At 37.5% G+C, this 22243-nt stretch overlaps 1 long non-coding RNA gene across 7 annotated transcripts in view; it reads left to right on the top strand.

Annotated features, from left to right (window-relative positions):
* The window catches only part of LOC110130695 (uncharacterized), an 871740-nt gene that overhangs the window by 769329 nt on the left and 80168 nt on the right, over nucleotides 1-22243 (top strand). The window contains exons 6-8 of one of the 7 annotated variants that reach the window (XR_011486991.1): nucleotides 19750-19801; nucleotides 20251-20333; nucleotides 20804-20975. The exons of 4 other annotated variants lie outside the window; for them this stretch is intronic. This is a non-coding gene — a long non-coding RNA (uncharacterized lncRNA). Of the gene's footprint in view, nucleotides 1-19749; nucleotides 19802-20250; nucleotides 20362-20803; nucleotides 20976-22243 lie in introns of all 7 variants that reach the window. 2 more of the 7 variants (XR_011486990.1, XR_011486992.1) reach the window with 2 other exon arrangements.

The following is a 22243-nucleotide window of genomic DNA, read 5'->3' as shown; positions in this document are numbered from 1 at the left end:
CTGCTGGATTGTAAGGCTGACTAAATCACAGATTGTGTCCTGCTTAGCTATGCATGTCCTGGTGAACAGCAGAGTTCCTTGCACATAGCAGAATGAATGAACATTTGCAGAGTTAAAGTGGAATCCAATTGAATTATAATGGTAGCAAGACAGCAGTCACTTGACAATTCTCTAAAACAGGCATAGCTGATAAATGGACAATTTCTAGAGTCTAAAAGATTAAGGAAAGATAAGCTCCTATCTTTATGTTAGAAGACCCTAATTTTTTTCACCTTGGATTTTCAAATACCTGTGTCCCCAAATGATTGCAGGTTTTCTGGAAAAAAAAAAAATAATTATCCTTCATTGGATGTCAACTTTGTTCTAGGCATTATTGTAGACATTGTATAAGCATTATTTTAGTTATTGCTACATTAATCCCTTGAAAAAGTCATCTTAAGCCCCATTTATCCAATGGGGAGACGAATCCAGAGATATAATGAATGACTACTCACAGTGCATGGTAAGACTGAAAAAATGGCTCCTCCCTCAAAAAGATACCATGGCTTAATCTTCAAAATCTATTAACGTAAGTTTATTTGGCAAAAGAAGGAGATAAAATCTCTGTAGACATGCTGTCCGTAGGGTCACGCAGAGTCGGACATGACTGACGTGACTTAGCATGCTTGCACACACTGGAGAAGGAAACGGCAACCCACTTCAGTATTCTTGCTTGGAGAATCCCAGGGACAGAGGAGCCTAGTGGGCTGCCATCTACGGGGTTGCACAGAGTCAGACTTGACTGAAGCGACTTAGCAGCAGCAGCAGTAACAAACATGATGTGATTAAGTTAAGAATCGTGAGATGGGTAAATTATTCTGGGTTATCCAGATGGGCCCCAAATACAATGACATGTATCCTTATAAAAGGGAGGCAGAGGAGATTGTACACACACAAGGGGTAGGGGGAAATGAGGAGGACAAGAGTGGTGTAAAGACTGAGCTAGGGGTTGGAGTGCTGTAGTCACAAGCTAAGAAATTCCATGAGCTACAGAAGACAGGAGGTAAGTGATGGATTCCCTTAGGGCCCCAGAGGGAGCAGAGTCCTACTGATATTTTGATTTTAGCCCAGTGATACTGATTTCAGACTATAAGCATCTAAAACCTATGAGAAATTAAATTTCTCTTGCTTTAACTCACTAGGTTTACGGTACTCTGTTATACTGTGGTCTTGGGAAACTAATACAGCACTTGGGTGTAACAACATTAGACTATGAATTGAGCATATTAGTATTCTATTACTGTCTTACAAATTACCACAACTTTAGCATCTTAAACAAACATTTATTATCTTACAGTTCTGTAGGTCAGATGTCAGGGTGGGCTTGACTGTAGTTCTTTGCTTGGACTGAAATCAGTGGGTTGGCATGCTGGCATCTTACTATGAGACACTTTTGGGTACATTTGGGCAGTGTTCTGGATCCAGGAACATGAAGGGCTGGCCACTCTAAAAATCCTTACCAAGAAGGAATGGATTTGGTCCAGATTGTTTTCTGCTGGTAGAGAATATAGCATGGTCATTACCTGGTAGCCAGGTTCTCTATGGTCAACCAGATGCCTCTCCTGAGAGTGAGAACTCCAAGATTCCTCTAGTACCTCTGGGAAAAAAAAAAATCTTTGTCCTTGATTGGCCATGATTTGAAACTCATTGCTTAAAATTGTGCATATAGATTTCTTCTGGTTTCATCCTGCTGTTTCCCAGTGTGTATACGTGTAGTGAATGATTAAGTACCTGTATAAAGTACAATGGTGAGTACATATATTCAGAGCCAAATGAACTTGCAAAGAGGGTGTTAAACATTATCCTAGTTATTGTAAATCTGCACTTGATTGGTGAATGTGAGTGCAAAATATAAAGTGATGATTAGCAGATGGATCCACTGAGTGTGCCTAACTGCATAGTTAGGTGCACATGAATATTGCTGTAAGCAGAATCAGGATTCAACAAAAGAACAGGATGTGAAATATTGCGCCAAGGTTGCTCGCTAGAAACTATTTTTTATGTAATTAATTTATTTAGCTGTGGTGGGTCTTTTGTAGCATGCTGTCTGTGGGCTTTCTCTAGTTGCTGAGAGCAGGGACTACTCTTATTGTGGTGGCTTCTCTTGTTCTAGGAGAATGAGTTTTAGTAGTTGTGGGAAACAGCTTTAGTTGCTCCGCAGCACGTGGGATCTTCCCAAACCAGGGATCAAACTGGTCTCCCTGCATGGCAAGGCGGAGTCTTAACCACTGGACCACCAGGGAAGCCCCAACTGGAAACTATTGAGAACTTGCAGTTGCCCAAGAGTGGGCAGTGCTCATCAGCTATATTTAGTGAATGTATGAGATTTCAATCATGGTACTCTAAATAGTCTCTTGAATTAAAAACAAAGAAAAAACCCTTTGACATGGAAAAAGGGATTCCACAGATATAATTAAGGTTACTAATCAGTTGACCTGAAATTAGGGAGATCACCCTAGTGGAACTAAGCTAATCATAAGATCCGTTTTTAAAAGTTCCAGATATCTAGAGCCTGGTTGACTGGGACCCATTGCAATGTGGCAGCACTTGAGTACAAGGAAATCACTCTGAAGCTTCTAAGGCCATTCTTTTTTTTTTTTCCTTTTTGGTTTATTTTATCAATATTTTATTTACATAACTATAGCTGACTTACAGTATTGGCTTCAGGTAATAGCTTTGGATTATTTTCCATTATAGGTTATTACAAGACATTGAATATTGTTCCATGTGCTATACAGCAAATCCTTGTTGCCCATCTGTTTTATATATAGTGATGTATATCTCTTAATCTCATACTCCTAATTTATCCATCCTCTTCTCCTTTCCCTTTTGGTAACCATAAGTTTGTTATCTGTGTGTGTGAGTCTCTTTCTAGGTTGTTGTTTTTATATTGAGTTGTATGAGATGTTTCTGTATTTTGGAAATGCAACCCTTGTTGGTTGCATTGTTTGCAAATATTTTCTCCCAGTCCATAGGCTGTCTTTTTGTTTATGGTTTCCTTGGCTGTACAAAAGCTTATAAGTTTGATTAAGTCTCATTTGTTTGCATTTGCTTTTATATCTTTTGCCTTAGGAGACCGATCTAAAAAAAACCTTGGTATGATTTGTCTGACAATGTTTTGCCTATGTTCTCTACTAGGAGTTTTACAGTGTCATATCTTATATTTAAGTCTTTAAGTCACTCGGGGTTTATTTATGTGTAAGCTGTGAGGGAGTGTTCTAACTTTACTGATTTACAGGAGGCTGTCCAGCTTTCCCAGTACCACTTGCTGAAGATATTGTCTTTTCTCCATTGTTTATTCTTTCCTTCTATGTTGTAGATTAATTGACCATAGGTGTGCAGATTTACTTCTCTGCTTTCTATTCTGTTCCACTGAGCTATGTGTCTGTTTTTTGTGCCAATACCATGCTGTTTTGATTATTACAGCTTTGTAGTATTATCTAGATTCTAGACTATTTCTACCTCTGCCTTCATTCTTTTCCTCAGAATTGCTTTGGCAATTATAGACCTTCTGCAGTTCCATATAAATTCTGAATATTTGTTCCAGTTCTGTGAAAAATGTCATGGGTAATTTGATAGATATCACATTAAGTCTGTAGATTGCTTTTGGGTAGTATGAACATTTTAACAATATTAATTCTTCCAGTCCAAAAGCAAGGGATATCTTTCCACGTGTTTGTATCATCTTTCAATTTCCTTAATCACTGTTTTAGTTTTCAGCATACAGGTCTTTCACACCCTTGGTTAAGTTTATTCCTAAGTATTTTTTGACACTAATTTAAATAGGATTTTTTAAAATTTTCCCTGATATTTCATTGTTAATATAAAGAAATGCAACTGATTTTGATATGTTGATCTTATATCCTACTACCATGATGAGTTCATTTATCAGTTCTAATAGTTTTTGTGTGGAGTCTTTTAAGATTTTCTATATAGAGTATCATGTCATCTGCAAGTAGTGACAGTTTTACCTCTTCCCTTCCAATTGGGATAGCTTTTATTTCTTTTCCTTATCTCATTGCTAGGTTAGGAGTTCCAATACTATGTTGAATAGAAGGGGGGGCATACTTGTTTTATTACAGAATTTAGCAGAAAGACTTTCAACTTTTCACCCTTGAGTACTAAATTGGCTGTGGGTTTGTTGTAAATGATTTTCATTATTGAGATATGTTCCTTCTACACCCATTTTGGTGAGAATTTTTATAATGAATAGATGTAGAATTTTATCAAAGGCTTTTTCTGCATTTATGAAGAGGATCATGTGGTTTCTGTCTTGTCTTTTGTTGATGTGGTATACCACAATGATTGATTTGCTTGGGTTGAACCATACCTGTGATCCAACATGATCATTGTGCATGATCTTTCTTATGTGTTATTTGATTCTGTTTGCTAATATTTTATTGATAATTTTTGCTTCTATATACAAAGATACTGGCCTGTAATTTTCTTTTTTATATTGTCTTTGCCTGCTTTTGGTATTAATCATGGTGATAGTGGCTTCATAGAGTGACTTTGGGAGCATCACCCCCTTCAATCTTTTGTAAGAGTTTGAGAAATATAGGCATGAATTCTTCTTTGTATGCTTGGTATTAATAGAATTCCCCAGTGAACTTATGACCAGCTCAGATAATTTCATTATCTGAGTAGCAATATTTTATCTAATTAATTGTTGTCTTGCCTGGAGTAGGTTATCATTGTATATTTGCTGAGTTAATGAATGGAAGAGCTATAAACCCAACCGGAATTCCAAAAGTTATTCACAAAATTCCATTCTCTTGAAGAATGTTGAAGAAAGCCAATTAAATGCAAAAGAGTAAAGAAAAGGGACTGAGAATTCAAACTAAATAGGCATAAAGAAAAACTAATCCTATTTAGTGCATATCTGAACCTACCATGCCATAATGTCAATTTATGAATGTTCCTGTGTAGAGTTCAGTGCTAGGTTGCTAGGTAAACTACTAATGGGAATCTCCCCTTGGGTCAGGGGGATGATATGACATAAAAGGTACTGGCATCATTTCATTTTCCAGAAGGCTTGTAGAGGTCCTGAAATGTGCTGCTCTACAGTTTGTGACTTACTAATTTTTGATTTCACACCCTCCAGTAAAACATATGGACATGCAAAAAAAAAAAATGATAAAGGAAAAAAGGGTTTTTTTGGTAAACTAATGAAGTTATCAAAATGCCAGAACCAAAGCTTGTTAATTATTAAGCAGTGTTGAATAATTTCAGCCTAAACCATCTAAGTACTTACCACTATAAAATTCATAATTTCTGTATTATGTCATCATTTGGATACTAGCCATCCTCAGGCAAAAAATCTCAGAGTTTAAAGCTTGGTTTTAATTAGTTATTAATCAGTTGAGAAATTAGGAAATGAAACTAACCTAATGACCCCTTTTTAAATTTCCAGATATCTAGAGCCTGTTTGAATAGGACCCATCATTATATGGTAATTCTTGAACACAAGGAAGGTAGTCTAAAGACCATTCTTTGTAACCAAGTCAGTACCATTAATTCACCTGATAGTGTCTACTAATGGAATGATCTTTAGACTAGGAATCAAGACTGTGATCTATATCTTCCTAGGTTACTCACCTGCCCCTCAGCCAAGTTATTTTTAATAATTTTCTTTTGGTTTCTTTGTATTCAAATTATACTATCATATTAGCTATCTTTAAGGTATCTTGATTCTATGTAAGTTCGGACTTTTATCTTTTAGGAAGCAGCTTGCAGTGAAGCATATGAGCCCAAATGAACTAAACAGGTCATATTTGTCAGACCTTAAACTTTAGTGGTATGATTTTATTTCCACACTTCTTAGGTTATTTATCCATTTAGTCAGTCGATTACTTTAGTAGTTAGTTATTTGCCTTTGTGTGGCATATCTATAAGGATTGGGCTTTTGAATTTCAGTAAGTCTAAAATCCTAGACTACTTTTAGTTTTCTGAAACCAGAAAGCCAAATAAAGGTGGTCTCTTTCAAGTAGCCACTATTTCTTGCAAAGATCGTCTCTGACATTGAAGAGCTAGGAATACCAAGAACAAAACTCAGCTTGATTAATATATTAAAATATATGCTGTTGAATGCAGCTGCTATGGAGAAGACAAGCAGGCTTAGTCAGGACAGAGGGCAGTGGGTTTCAGGCCCAGGTTAGTCATCATTCTGAAGGACACAGAACTCAAAATGGACCTAGGAATTCATGGAAGGGAATCAACTTAACAGGTTCCAGTTAGGATAATGAAGAGGAGGGACGTTAAATGAGGTAGAACTAAAGGTTTCAAAAGTAGACTAGTGAAACCACCAGCATACTAAGTGAATCCAGAATCTTAGAGACAATAGAACAATAAACATTAAAAATGCAAAATGCTTTTTTTTATTTAGTGTCCTGACTTCAGATTGATATAGGCTTTCTTTGTTTGCACTATAAACAAGATGTTAGAGGACAAGTGGCATGCCTTTCCTCCTGACAGGTGCGTGAGCAGAGACAGGAAGACAGGTCCCTTTTGTTCTTAGCTCAATGCACACAAACATCATGATTTTCCTTCTGAGTCATAGTCAGCTTCCCCTCAGCTAACTACCTAAACTGTACTGCTAATTAGGACAACTACAATTTCTTTCTTTTTTCTAATCCCACCATATTGACATATCCTTTATTCTCCCCTTGCTATTAAAATATGAATAAAGCATATATTGATTTCTAGTGGTATTACACAGGATAATATCCAAGACATGATTTATATTTCTTTTTGAATAGTGCCTTCCAATCATATATATCCAGTTCAATATATCCATATTTTACAAAATTAGGATCATACTTTATATACTACTCTGCAGCCAGATTTTTTCTCAAGATATGGTTGAAAATTTCCATAAAATTGTATAATAGATTTGTTTGTTCTTTGATATACACACTTAACGTCTACCCCAATGTTGGTCATTTATGTTGTTATCATTTTCACTATTATAAAAATAACATGAAATGAACGTTAATTTACTATCCTATTCCTGTGATAGTTTATTCACTGCAACTTTATAATAAGTTATAATAACATTTTGTAAAATATCAGATATTCTTACATAAATTTTCTTCTAGATTTACTTTTTAAGAATGTACCCCTAAAAATTTAAGAGATTATTTCAAATACAGTTAGTGTCAGATTAATCCAAGGAGAATTCTCATTGCTATCTGAGGCAGTCTATTTATCAATTAGAAAACATTTTTAAAAGCAGTTCTTATTAGTGGAAAGCAATAATCATCAATGGCCCCTAACATCACAAGAGAGATTAGAAAGCTTAAGAGATAACTTTCTCTTTTGTTTAATTTTCTTCACCTCCTACTACATTCCAGATGTTGTTCCTTGCTTCAGTTTTTTCTTACACGAGTCTTTTCATTTTTCCTGCATTTTTAATACTTTTCAACTTTTATTTCTCTTTTTCCCTTTTCTTCATATGCTTTATCTTCTTTCATTTAACAACATCATTTAACAGACATCATTTCCACTTATGTACATGAGTCAAATAAAAAGAATAAATTAGTGAATGATGCGGCAAAGAAACTGTAATCTAATATTCTGGTGAGAATTTGTAGTTTACATGGGCATCACAAACTTTTTTGTGTAAAAAGTCAGACAGCAAATGTTTTAGGCTTTCTGGGCCAGTTTCTGTTGCAACTAAACTCTACCATTGTAGCACAAAGCATAAATAGACAATATGTAAATGAATGGGCATGGCTGTGTCCCAAATAACTTTATGTAGAAAAACAAGTGGTAGGCCAGGCTTGACTAGTAAGATGTCGTTTGCCAGCCTCTAATTTAAATGCGCATTTATATGAGAAATGTGATAAGATAAATAGAAAGGTATACAGGAACCAAGAAGACTTCCCTCCTTTCCAACCGCTCATGTTAATCAAAAACCTTGATTGCTTAATCAATAAACTTGGCTGTTCTTACTTTAGACAAGATACTCTTCTAATGTAATTTTCCTTCTTTCTTAATATTTTAAATAGTTTTGACTTACTCAGTGTAACTAGTGAAGAGTCCCACTGCTAGATTATGAAATCTTGTAGAACTATCATGATGCCATATAATGAGCAATATATAGGGCATAGATTTGTTGTTGTCGTTGCCATCGCCTTTTCTATGAATATATCTGAAGCTCTATCATCATTATTCTTGGAAAATTAGAAACCTTCTCATATATGGCTAAGAAACATCAGGCATCTAAAAATGGGTACTGTGAACAATTTATGGTATTCACCTTCATTATAGAATACAATGCCTGAGAAAACATGGAAACACATTAGTTAATATGCTCAGGTATGGAGAGTTAATGCAAAGACAAGCTCACAAGGATAAAAGTGTCTGTCATTCTTTGCTGTATGAGTTTAGTGTTTTTCAGAATTGTGTTATGAGGAAAATGTATTAAGGAAAGTATTTCATAATATGAACATTAAGGAAGAAGATCAATAACAATATCGACACAGTGATTTTCAACTGAGGCAATTTTACCCCTCAGGGGACATCTGCCAGTGTCTGGGTACCTTTTTTGTTTTCACTACTGAGTGGGGTACTACTAGCAATTAGTATGTAGAGGCCAAAGATCCTGCTAAACATCCTATAAGACAAAGGACAAGCCCCACAACAAAGAAAGGTCAATGGCAAGGTTGAGAAATCCAACTCAGCCTTTTAGGTCATTCGGTTGATATTTTTTTAACAAATGTTTTGAGAAATGTAGATTCATATTCAGTTATAAGAAATAACAGAGGTAAGATGACAATAATATGCCATGTACCCTCTACCAAGCTGCCTCTAAGGATGACACCTTGCAAAAACTATAGTACAAAGTCACAACCAGGACAGTAACATTGAAACAGTGAAGATACAAGACATTCTTATCATAAGATAACATACCTCGGGTGCCCACGTATTTCCCCCCAAACCCAAGGCCACAAATTGTTTGATTCCATTTATATAAAACATGTAGAATATTTCCAGCTGTAGGGACAGAAAGTAGAGTAGTGGTTACTAGGGCTGGGAAAGGAAATGAGTGACTGCTAATGGGTATCGGAACCTTTCTATGGTCATGAAAGTGTTCTAAAATTAGATGTTAGTGATTGTTATATAACTTTATGAATACTCCAAACATCACTAAACTATACATTTTAAATGGGTGATTATTATGCTACTTGAATTATCTCTATAATGTTGTTATAAATTTAAAAAATCAATCAGTTTATATTAGTGTGTTTCTATTTCTGAGCTTTATATTCTTTCGCTTAACATGTCCATCCTTTCCCAGTTACCACGCTGGTCTTTATTGCTGTAATGTTTCAAAGTTTTAAATTCAAGTAAGTGATTGCTGCATTCTGTAAAACTATATCTGTAAAATGCTTGCTACAGCTTTGATTGTGATTATGTTAAATATATAAATTATTCTGAGGAAAAACTGACATCTTGACTCTTTAAGACTTCCAATCCTTGAACATAGTTTTTCTCTCCTTTTTTTGGTCTTCTCTGATCACTTTCATCAACATTTTATTGTTCTTATCATTCACTCAAGTCATGTCCACTCTTTGTGATTCCAAGGACAACAGCATGCCAGGCTTCCCTGTCTTTAACTATATCTCCCAGAGTGTGCTCAAACTTATGTCCATTGAGTTGATGAGGTCATCCAACCATCTCATCCTCTGTCATCCCCTTTTCTTTCTGCCTCAGTCTTTCCCAGCATCAGGGTCTTTTCCAAGGAGTCAGCTCTTTGCATCAGGTGACCAAAGTATTGGAGCTTCAACTTCAGCACTAGTCCTTCCGATGAATATTCAGGGTTGATTTCCTTTAGGATGGACTGGTTTGATTTCCTTGCTGCCCAAGGAACTCTCAAGAGTCTTCTCCAGCACCACAGTTTTAAAGTATCAGTTCTTCAGTGCTCAGCCTTAATGTTTCAATATATAAATCCTGTACATATTTTATTAGATTTATATGCCAACATATAAATTTTGGGAAGGCACTATTGTAAATGTTAGTTTTAAAAAACAATTCAGGTTTCCAAAAAGTAGTATATAGAAAAACAATTCATTTTTTGTGTTGATCTTGTACTCTACAACCCTGAAACTGATTATTTCTACAGGGTCCTTTGTAGGTTTCTTAAAATTATCTGTCAACAATCATGTCACCTAGGAATAAGGACAGTGTCATTTCTTCCTTATATTTCATTTTTTAATTTATATTTCTGGCCTAACTGCTTTGAGTAGAATTTCTACTATACTGAAGAACAAAAGTAGGTGTTGTCATTCAGTTGCTAAGTCATGTCCCACTCTTTGTGGCCCCATGGACTGCAGTATGCCAGGTTCCACTGTCCTTCACTATCTGTTGGAATTTGCTCAAATTCATATCCATAGAGTTGATATTGCTATCTAACCATCTCATCCTCTGCCATCCACTTCTCCTTATGCCTTCAGTCTTTCCCCAAAACAGTTCTTTTCCAATGAGTCGACTCATTGCCTCAGATGGCCAAAGTGTTGAAGTTTCAGTCTCAGCATCAGTCTTTCTTTTTATTTTTTTTCCATTTATTTTTATTAGTTGGAGGCTAATTACTTTACATCATTACAGTAGTTTTTGTCATACATTGAAATGAATTAGCCATGGATTTACATGTATTCCCCATCCCGGTACCTCCTCCCACCTCCCTCTCCACCCGATCCCTCTGGGTCTTCCCAGTCCACCAGGCCCGAGCACTTGTCTCATGCACCCAACCTGGGCTGGTGATCTGTTTCACCCTAGATAATATACATGTTTCAATGCTGTTCTCTTGAAACATCCCACCCTCGCCTTCTCCCAGAGTCCACAAGTCTGTTCTATACATCTGTGTCTCTTTTTCTGTTTTGCATATAGGGTTCTCGTTACCATCTTTCTAAAGTCCATATATATGTGTTAGTATACTGTAATGGTCTTTATCTTTCTGGCTTACTTCGCTCTGTATAATGGGCTCCAGTTTCATCCATCTCATTAGAACTGATTCAAATGAATTCTTTTTAATGGCTGAGTAATATTCCATGGTGTATATGTACCACAACTTCCTCATCCATTCGTCTGCTGATGGGCATCTGGGTTGCTTCCATGTCCTGGCTATTATAAACAGTGCTGCAATGAACATTGGGGTGCACGTGTCTCTTTCAGATCTGGTTTCCTCGGTGTGTATGCCCAGCATCAGTCTTTCAAATGAATGTTCAGGGTTGATTTCCTTTAGGACTGACTAGTTTGATCTCCTTGCTGTCTAAGGGACTCTCAAGAATCTTCTCCAGCACCATGATTGAAAAGCATCAACTCTTCACTGCCTAGCCTTTTTTATGGTCCAATTCTTGCATAGGTACATAACTACTGGATAAACCAGAGCTTTGACTGTATGGACCTTTGTTGGCAAAGTGATGTCTCTGCTTTTTAATACACTGTCTATGTTTGTCATAGCTTTTCTTCCAAGGAGCAAATGTCTTAATTTCATGGCTATAGTCACTGTTCACAGTGATTTTGAAGCCTGAGAAATAAAATCCATCATTGCTTCCACTTTTCCCCTTCAATTTGCCCATGAAGTTATGGGACTACAAGCCATGACCTTAGTTTTTTAACTGTCTACTCTTAAGCCAGATTTTTCACTCTCTTCTTTCACCCTCATCAAGAGGCCTTTTCGATCCTGTTCACTTTCTGCCATTAGAGTGGTTCTGTTGATTAGTTGTGTTCAACTCTTTGCAACCCCATGGATTGTAGCAAGCTAGGCTTTCCTGTCCTTCACTATCTCCCAGAGTTTGTTCAAAGTCATGTGAATTGAGTCAGTGATACTATCAATCATCTCATCCTCTGTTGTTCTTTTTCTTCATGCCCTCAACCTTTCCCAGCATCAGGGTCTCTTCCAGTGAATCGGACCTTCTCATCAGGTGGCCAAAGTATTAGAGATTCAGCTTCAGCACTTCCAACAAATACTCAGAGTTTATTTCCCTTAGGATGGACTGGTTTGACTTCTCTGCAGTCCAAGGGACTCTCAAGAGTCTTCTCCAACACTGCAGTTCAAAAGCATCAATTTTTTGACACTCAGCCTTCTTTACAGTCCAACTCTCACACCCTTACATGATTACTGGAAAAACCATGGCTTTGCCTATATGGACCTTTGTCCAAAAAGTGATGTCTCTGCTTTTTAATACACTGTCTAGGTTTGTCATAGCTTTCCTTCCAAAAGGAGCAAGCGTGTTTTAATTTCATGGTTGCAGTCACCATCTGCAGTGATTTGGGAGTCTGAGAAAAGAAAATATGACACTGCTTTCACTTTTCCCCCTTCTATTTGCCATAAAGTGATGGGACCGGATGCCATATCTTAGTTTTTGAATGTTGAGTTTTAAGTCAGCTTTTTCAATTTCCTCTTTCACCCTCATCAAGGGGCTCTTTAGTTCCTCTTTACTTTCTGCCATTAGAGTGGTGTCATCTGCATGTCTGAGGTTGTTGATATTTCTCCTGGCAATCTTGATTCAAGCTTGTGCTTCACCCAGCCCAGCATTTCGCATGATGTACTCTGCACAGAAGTTAAATAAGCTGGGTAACAATATACAGCCTAGATGTACGCCTTTCCCAATTTTGAACCTGTACGTTGTTCATTCCATGACTGGTTTTAACTGTTGCTTCTTGACCTGCATACAGGTTTCTAGGGAGACAGGTATGGTGGTCTGGTATTCCCATCTTTTTAAGAATTTTCCACAGTTCATTTTGATCCATAGTCAAAGGCTTTGCTGTTGTTCAGTCGCTAAGTCATGTTTTGCAACTCCATAGACTACATCATGTCAGACTTCCCTGTTCTTCATTATATCCCAGAGTTTGCTCAAATTCATATCCATAGGATCAGTGATGCTATCTAACCATCTCATCTTCTGCATAGTCGGTGAAGCAGTAGATATTTTCCTAGAATTCTCTTGCTGCCTCTGTGATCCAGTGAATGTTGGCAATTTGATTTCTAGTTCTGCTTTTTCTAAACCCAGCTTGTATATCTGGAATTTCTCTGATCATGTAATGCTGAAGCCTAGCTTGAAGGATTTTGAGCATTACCTTGCTAGCATGTGAAATGAGTGCAACTGTATGGTAGCTTGAACATTTTCTGGCATTACTCTTCTTTGGGATTGGAATGAAAACTGACCTTCTCCAGCCCTGTGCTCCACTACTTAATTTTCCATACTTTAACAGCATCATCTTTTAGGATTTCAAATGGGCCAGCTGGACTTTCAGTACCTTCCCTAGCTTTGTTCTTAGTAATGCTTCCTAAGGCCCACTTGACTTCATACATGCACATCCTTATCTTGTTCCCAGATTTAGGGAAAAAGCATTCACTCTCTTACCATTAAGTATAATGTTAGGTGCAAGATCTGTCAATCTCTCTCATTAGATTGACAAAATTCTCTTGTATTCCTAGTCTGCTAAGAATTTGTTATTACAAATGGATGTGTGATTATTTCAAATGTATTTTCTTCATCAACTGATACAATCATGTGGTCCTCTTTAAATTGTTAAATGGTGAACTACATTGATTTTTGAGGGTTGGATCAAGCTTGTATTCTCACAATAACCCCTCATTTGATCATGGTGTATTAAATTTGCTAATATTTGTTAAGGATTATCTGCGTCCTTATTCATGGAAAATATTTGTATATTTTTCCCCCTTGTACTTTCTGTATATAGTTTTGGTATCAGAGTGCTACTCATAAAATAAGCTGGGAAGTGTTTCTTCCCTTTTGTTTTTTTATTTTGTGAAATTGATGCCATTATCATTCAGTTACTAAGTCACGTCTGACTCTGTGACCCATGGACGGCAGCACGCCAGGCCTCCCTGTCCTTCATCATCTCCTGGAGCTTGCTCAAACTCGTGTCCATTGAGTTGGTGATGCCATCCAACCATCTCGTCCTCTGTCACCATCTTCTCCTCTTTTTCCTAGCATCAGAGTCTTTTCCAGTGAGTTGGCTCTTCTCATGAGGTGTTCAAAGTATTGGAGCCTCAGTACTTCAGCTTCAGCACCAGTCCTTCTAACGAATATTCAGGGTTGATCTCCTTTAGGATGGACTGGTTGGATCTCCTTCCAGGCCAAAGGACTCTCAAGAGTCTTCTCCAGCACCACGGTTCAAAAGCATCAATTCTTCAGTGCTCAGTCTTCTTTATGGTCCAGCTCTCACATCCATATATGGCTACTGGAAAAACCATAGCATGTTTCTTCTTTAATGATTTCTGGAATTTGATAGTAAAACTATCTGGACCTGAAGAGCATTTCTTCAGAGGAGTTTAAACCTGAGTTCAATTTTTTAAATAGTTATATGATTAATTCAGCTATCTATTTCACCTTGGGTGAGTTTTGAGCCAACAAATTTTTTTTAATCATAGGAAAAATTCTCTTCAAGTAATTGTTCCATTTAATCTAAATCAGCCATTTTACAGCATTTTGTAGGATTTCTTTATTTAAAAAAATAGAATAATAAAATAAATAATGACAATAATAAAAGACTACTTCTGGGTTTGCAGTTTATGTGATACTCCAACTTTTATTTCGTTATAATATTTGTCATATTGATTTTTCTTTATCAGTCTCATTTAAGATGTGTCAATTTTACTGATACTTTTAAAGAACAAATTATAGTGTCTTTAATTTTCTCTATTTTTATGTTTTCAACTTTATTAATGTATGCATTTATATTTATTTTTATTTAACTCTTCCTCTTCCTTTAGATAACTTTGTTCTTTTTAGCTAATTTCTTTATTTGGAAGCTTAAATTATTAATTTGGGACATTTCTTTTATTGTAATATAAATACTTAATGTTATAAATATGACTCTAAGTACTGTTTTATCTACATAGTACAAATTTCAATATGTAGTATTTTCATTTTATATGCGTCATAATACTTTAAGACTTCATATCTTTGACTTGTGTATTATTTAGAAGTGTTATTTAATGTGCAGGTGTTTGAGGACATTTCTTCTGTCTTTCTTCCATTTATTCCTAATCTAATTCCATTATGGTCAGAGAACATATTTTCTATAAATTAACTCCTCTTAACTGTTTTAAGGTTTATCTTGTGACATAATAGATGGTTTATTTTGGTGAAAGCTCCATCAGCATTAATAAGAATGTGTGTCCTTCTTTTGTTGGACAGAGTATTGCATGTCTTTGTTGTTGTTTAGTCACTAAGTCAAGTTTGACTCTTGTGACTGCATGGACTGTCGCTCGCCAGGCTCCTCTGTCCATTGGATTTCCCAGGAAACAGGCAAGAATACTGGAGGGGGTTGCTATTTCCTTTTCCAGGGGTCTTTCTAATCCAGGGATTGAACTCGCATGTCCTGCATTGACAGGCAGATTCTTTACTACTGAGCCGCAAGGGATGTTGTATACTATCTATTCCACCCAACTGATTGATAGTGCTGTTTAGTTCTTCTAAATCCTTGCTGATACTTTGTCTGATGTTTCTATCAATTACGGAGAGACAAGTGTTGAAGGATCTAACTATAAGGGTGCATTTATCTCTCTTCAGTTTTATCATGTTTTTGATCATGTGTCTTAATGACCTGTTGCTTGTGCTTATACATTTAGAATTATTACATTATTTTGGTGAACTGACCCTTTTCTCATTAAGTAGTGCTCCTTGAAAAGTGAAAGTCACTCATCATGTCTGATTCTTTGTGACCCTATAGATTGTAGTCTGCCAGGCTTCTTTATCCATGGAATTCTCCAGGCAAGAATACTGGAGTGGGTGGCCACTTCCTTCTCTAGGGGATCTTCCCAACCTAGGGATCAAACCCAGGTTTCTCACATTGTAGGCAGATTTTTTACCATCTGAGCCACCAGGGGAGCCAAGTGCTCCTTAGTAATTTTATTTGGAATGAATTTTAATATGTCTGATATTAATAAAGCCAATCTAGTTTTCTTTGACATTTGCATGATATATCTTTTCCATTATTTCACTTTAAGTCTAATTATATCATTACATTTGAAATAAATTTCTGGTAGAAAACATAGTTTGTATATTAGGGTTCTTCAGAGAAATCAGATGTATATATCTATAGAAAGAGATTTATTATAGGAATTGGCTCATGTGATTATGAAGAATGAAAAAAAATCCCACAATATGCAAGTTAAAGACCCAAGAGAGCTGACTGTATAGTTTGTCTGCATACAAAGCTTTGAGAATCTGCTAAGAACTGAAATGCCCCAACTGCTCCAGCATGTATGTCAAAGCCTTAATCCCCAGTGAGATAATATGTCAAGATGGGCCTCTGGGAGTGAATCAGGTTTAGATGAGGTTATGAGGGTGAAGCACTTGTGATAGTATTCGTGTTCTTTGAAGAAGAAACACCAGAGCTTGCTTTCTACCAGGTGAGGATACAATAATAAGGCAGTCATCTGCAAGCCAGGGCTTCTCTGGCAGTTCAGTGGTAAAGAATCTGCCTGCCAATGAAAGAGAGATGGGTTCAACTCCTGGGTCAGGAAGATCCCCTGGAACAGGAAATGGCAACCCACTCCAGTATTCTTGCCTGGGAAATCCCATGGACAGAGGAGCCTGACGGGCTACAGTCCATGGAGTTGCAAAGAACTGGTGAGACTTAGTAACTAAACAACAACATCTGCAAACCAGGAAGAAAGCTCTCAGGAGGGAGTCACGTTGGTCGGCACCTTGATCTTGGACTCTGTAGCCTCCAGAACTGTGAGAATATACTTATTGTTTAAGCCACCTAGTCTATGGTATTTTGCTGTGGCAGCCCAAGCTGACTAATACACTGATGGTGTAATTCAAGGCTGAGTCTGAACTCCTGAGAACCATGAAAGCCAGTGGTATAGCGCTAGGCCAAAGAGCAGCAGGCTCCGAACTCAGCAAAAGCTGGTGTTTGACTTCAGCTCTGAAGACAAGGGACAAACCAGTGTCCCAGCTCAAAGGCAGTCAGGGAGGAGTTCCTTCTTCTGGTGGAGGTCAGTCTTCGCCACATAGGTTCTATCCAGGCCTTCAATGGAATCGAAGAGGCACACCATATTAGAAAGAGAACTCTTGCTTTATTCAGTCTGATTCAGATATTAATCACATGCAGAGGCACCCTCCTATAGACATCAGGGATAATGTTTGATCAAATATCTAAGCACTTCATGGTCCAATTAAGTATTCGCATGGATTTAGGTCTACCTTTTCTTCCCCCTCTTTGTCTCTCGCTCTTTCCTCTTCCCTATTTCTTTGGACTATTTAACTTTCTCTCTCATTCCATTTTAATGAATTTATTATTTTTGGATCATAAATATTTATGAGGTTTTGGTGATTGCTCTAGGAATATACTATACATATTTACCTTTTAACAGTCTAACTACAATTAATTTTTTAACCACTTTAAGTGTAGTGTGGAAAACTTAACCACTTTAAATGTTCATTTACCCTCCCTCTCTTTATGCTTGGCTTATATGTTTTATCTACATACACTGAAAGCTCCTTTAGAAAACAGTAAATTTTTCTACAGTGAAAGATACTCAAATAACTGAAAAAATATTCTATTTACCTAGATATTTAACAGTTCTCTTTCTTTTCCTTAATTCCAAATGCTTTATGTTTACTTTTGGTAAAATTTTTTTCCTTCTTTGTGAAGAACTGTTTCACACTTATTACAGAGCTGGTATCAGGCAATTCTTAGTTTTCATCATCTTAGAGTATATTAATTTTACCTCTATTCATAAGAGCATTTCTATTGACTAAAATCTCTAGATTGACTTTTCTTTCTAGCACTTTAAAACCTTTGTTGCACATTCTTCTGGCTGCCATTGTTTTAGATGTGATACCCACAGTGTTATTTTATTTTATTTTACAATAATTCAAACCATTGTTCTGTTATAGTAACAGAACATAATTTGTCTCCAGCTGATTTCTAGAACTTTGTTTTTAGTTTTCAGTGGTTTGACTATGCTGTCTCTGGACCAGAATTTCTCTTTTTTATCCTGTTTGGGGTTTACTGAGTTTACTAAAGCCAAAGATTTCAGTCTTTACATAAATCTGAGAAGTTTCAGCTGTTATTTTCTAATTTTTTCCTCATCACACTGTTTTTCTTCTCCTTCTGGGATGCCAATGACATGAACTGTAATATTTTGGTATTGTTCAAGTCTCTGGGGTTATATCAATTTATTTTGCAATCTATCTTCTCTTTATATTTGGAGTAGATAATAACTAATGATCTATCTTCATATTTAATGATCCTTTCCTTTGTCATCCCTGTTCTGCTATTGAATCCACCCAGTGAGTTTTATTATTCTCAATATTTTAATTTTTAAAATTTCGGTTTGATTCTTATTTTTCTATGGCTTTGCTGACAATTTATATCTTTATATTCATTTCAAGAGTGTTTTCCCTTCTTGCATCATTTCTATGATAGATGCTTTAAAGTCCCGGTCAGATAATTGTGACTTCTATGCCATTTGGGTGTTGGTACCTGCTGATATTCTTCTCCATGACATATGATTCTTCCTATGCTAAGAAATTCTCCATTGTGGTCTAAACATTTTAAATATCATGATAGCCTATGTCTTGGTTAAAGTCTTGTTCAGCTCAGTTCAGTTGCTCAGTCGTGTTCGACTCTTTGCGACCCCGTGGACTGCAGCACGCCAGGCCTCCCTGTCCTTCACCAACTCCCAGAGCTTGCTCAGATTCAACCCCATTGAGTCGGTGATATCATCCAACCATCTCATCCTCTGCCGTCCCCTTCTCTTCCTGCCTTCAGTCTTTCCCAGCATCAGGGTCTTTTCCAAGGAGTCAGTTCTTCACATCAGGTGGCTGAAGTATTGGAATTTCAGCTTTAGCATCAGTACTTGCAATGAATATTCAGGACTGATTTCCTTTAGGATTGACTGGTTTGATCTCCTTGCACCCCAAGGGACTCTCAAGAGTCTTCTCCGAAACCACATTTCAAAAGCATCAATTCTTTGGTGCTCAGCTTTCTTTGTAGGCCCAGCTCTCATATCCATACATGACCACTGGAAAAACCATAGCTTTGACTAGACGGACCTTTGTCAGCAAAGTAATGTCTTTGCTTTTTAATATGCTGGAGAATGTTGATATTTTGTTTAGCAGACAATCAACTCAGCTGGATTCAGGCCACAAGTTCTTGACTAGCCTTTTGAGGGTTGTGGTTTCAGTGTCAGTTCCATTTTCAAAGCCTTTGAAATGCTATTTATATCTGTCCTGTGTTTGCTACACTCAGTAGCTAGTCTGAGATTGGTAGTAGTTGATGTCTTATTTCAGTTCTCAGATGTTTTGTTATAATGTTTGGGGTCAGGTCCATATATACAAAACTCAGGAGTGAGCCCAAGAGCTTATGAACAACTTGATGGGTCATTTCTCCAAATTTCTCCCTCTCTATTGATATCCCCAGTACTTTCTGTCCAAAATACTGGGGATTTAGATATCTTTTCTGATATACACTTTAACTTACTGCATTCTCATCCAGGGGTAAGGAAAAGGAGAACAGAGAGAGGGAAAATAAACAGACTTGCCCAACCTCCATGGGACCACAGATTCTATGACAGAAAAGGAAAGTTATCCTCCTAAAGAGTGAAACGGTTGTAGGCTCCACACTGTGTTACTACTGCTAATAGGATATACCTTTCCTACCCCTCAAGCCTGAACTTAAAGAGTTTTTTGAGATCTTTGTGCTTATGCCTACTTACAGATTTCATGATGAGCTGAGTCCAAATCTTGGATTATTGGAGGGGAATAAAAAGGTAAATTTACCATTAGTTTGGTTGTACATCATATTCTGGCTTTTCTTCAACTGGTCTTCTACTAACTCCTCATAGTCCTGAATACCTGCTCAATGTATTCTGCCCAAATTTTATAGCTGCATTCGGTGACAGAGAGAGTATAGAGTATAAACTCTGCTTACCATGTCTTATCAAAAATAAAAAATAAACTTTATAATCATGTTAAAAATAATAAAATATAACAACAGTAATTTGTGCAAAAAGTTGTGCCATATTGGATTTCTATTTAAGCTGTGATAGTTTTCTCTTCCTTTTAAGGTAAGATCTTTTAGTATAAGACATTTATAAGAATATAAATCATACCTGGTTCCAACTCAGTCATTTGATACAACAAATATTTATAGAACAGGTACTTTAAGAAAGGCAATTTACTAGGCACCACAAGGTTTAACACTTATTTTGTGTGTTAGCAGAGGCAAACCAGTCATGCAGCAATGTGGAATCCAATGTACAGAAGATTCTCCATTGTCAACAGGACAACCGTTTTACTTGGGTAGATCCAAATATATTCATTATTTTATGTAAGTTTAGCTTAGTGTTCTTAACTCAGCAGGCATTCATGTTTATAGTATTTAAGAAAAATTATTATTTTGACAGATTGATAAGCTATTTCTTCAAAACTCTGTTAGGTCTATTTCTTCATCAAATTGTTGCAAAGTATTCATATTTTACCTCTCTGATTTTTTTATTCTATTTTGGCATTTAATTATTCAGTTTATCTTCCTTTTTTATGAGGACTAGATAGTTGAGTCATATTTTGCCATATCACTAAAGATAGTTTCCTGACCTATCATATTACAAATTAGTTTATTTACTTTTTTGGGGAAAAAAATTAGCAAATTCAACATATGCGCAGGATTTATTAACTAAGCCTGCAAAATCAGACTATATGTGAACAAAAGACTTAAGAAAACTTCTAGTTGAAAGTGACAAAGATTTTCCTTCTAATCCGTATGTTTAAAGATTAGAACTAGACAGGAGGATGGAGACAGTGAAGTAGGAGGACCTGGAAGTCACCTACCCCAACAAATAAAAATACAACTACATGTGAACAATTCTCACAGAAAACCACCTGGAAACCAGAGGAAATGCTCTCATACAACCAAAGCTGCAAGAAAAATCTACATGCTACCAGGTAGGACAGGACGAGTTACTTGGGGAGGGATCTGTGAAGGAGAGGAAGGCCACACAGTGGACTCTTGCTTGGGGAGCCCCCCTTGCATGCTGAGAGGCCCCCTGGACAGACAGGCGCTGGAGGGGTCTGGACTCGCTTTCAAGGAGTGTGCACGTGCTGGCCTACTAGCAATCAGGGTGGAGTGAGGTTGGTGCTGATGGCTGCCACATCCCTGCACTTACCCGACCAAAATGCTCAGCAGGAATGGCTGTAGTGGTGTGGCACTAAATCTCAGAGGATGAACCCTGGGATGGAACTAGGTCTAACTGTGCAGAAACAGCCCTAAAGGCCTGGGGTGTAGTCCTGACCACAACGCAGAGCTCGCTATCAGCATGCACCCAGCAGGGGTGGGTCGGGCCCCAGTGGACTTTATCAGTGTGCAGATCAGATGGCACCTGGGTGATGCACGTGTTAGGTGGACACTCCTGGGGAGGAGGACACCGTGGTGCATTTCCCTCCAGGAACACCCCACCCACCCCAAACCACAGCTTGGAGCTGGAATGTGGTGATCAAGACCTGGGAGAGGCCTCCAACAGGTGACCACCCAGGTCCCAGGCTACAGCAGCGACTCTACCCCCAGCACATTCCACACTGCAGCCTTGCACCAGGTCTGGGATGAACACATCAAAGAAAGGCACATGTCCTTGGGCTGTTATTGGACAGAACTGTGGAAGCTGGCATAGGTGACACGTCGGTTGACCACACAGGCCTCATTTGTTTCAGCAGTCACCTCCTTTGGGACAGGGCATGCCCTCGAGGGCAATAGAGCCTTACTGAACCCAACCATCAGGGCTTCTACTCCAAACACTAAGGGAAGTAGACCTTGAAGAGACCTTGCCCAACATCCAGTGCAGTCCCTGACACTGTAACACCAATCACACCCCCTATCAAGGGGGATGACGGGCAGCACACTCTGAGGATAGACCTGATGGGCAATCATACTGAAAACAGCCCTCACATCAGAAATACTGGACTCACAGAGTCTACACAGGGATACTCCCACATAAAAAAACCTCTTCAAGAGCACAGTAGGTGCCCTAGGTGGACCTAGAGATTATCATACTAAGTGAAGTAAGTTGGAGAAAAATATTAATACCATATGATATCACTTATATGGGAACTAAAATATGATACGAGTGAAACAAACAAATCCATCTAGAGAATAGACTTGTGATTGGCAAGGGGGGATGGAGTGGGGGAAGGGATGGATGAGGAGGTTCAGCTTAGCA

This window comes from Odocoileus virginianus, chromosome 3 (genome assembly GCF_023699985.2).
Source record: "Odocoileus virginianus isolate 20LAN1187 ecotype Illinois chromosome 3, Ovbor_1.2, whole genome shotgun sequence".
NCBI classification, from domain to species: domain Eukaryota; kingdom Metazoa; phylum Chordata; class Mammalia; order Artiodactyla; family Cervidae; genus Odocoileus; species Odocoileus virginianus.
This window is presented reverse-complemented; position numbering and strand designations above follow the sequence as displayed.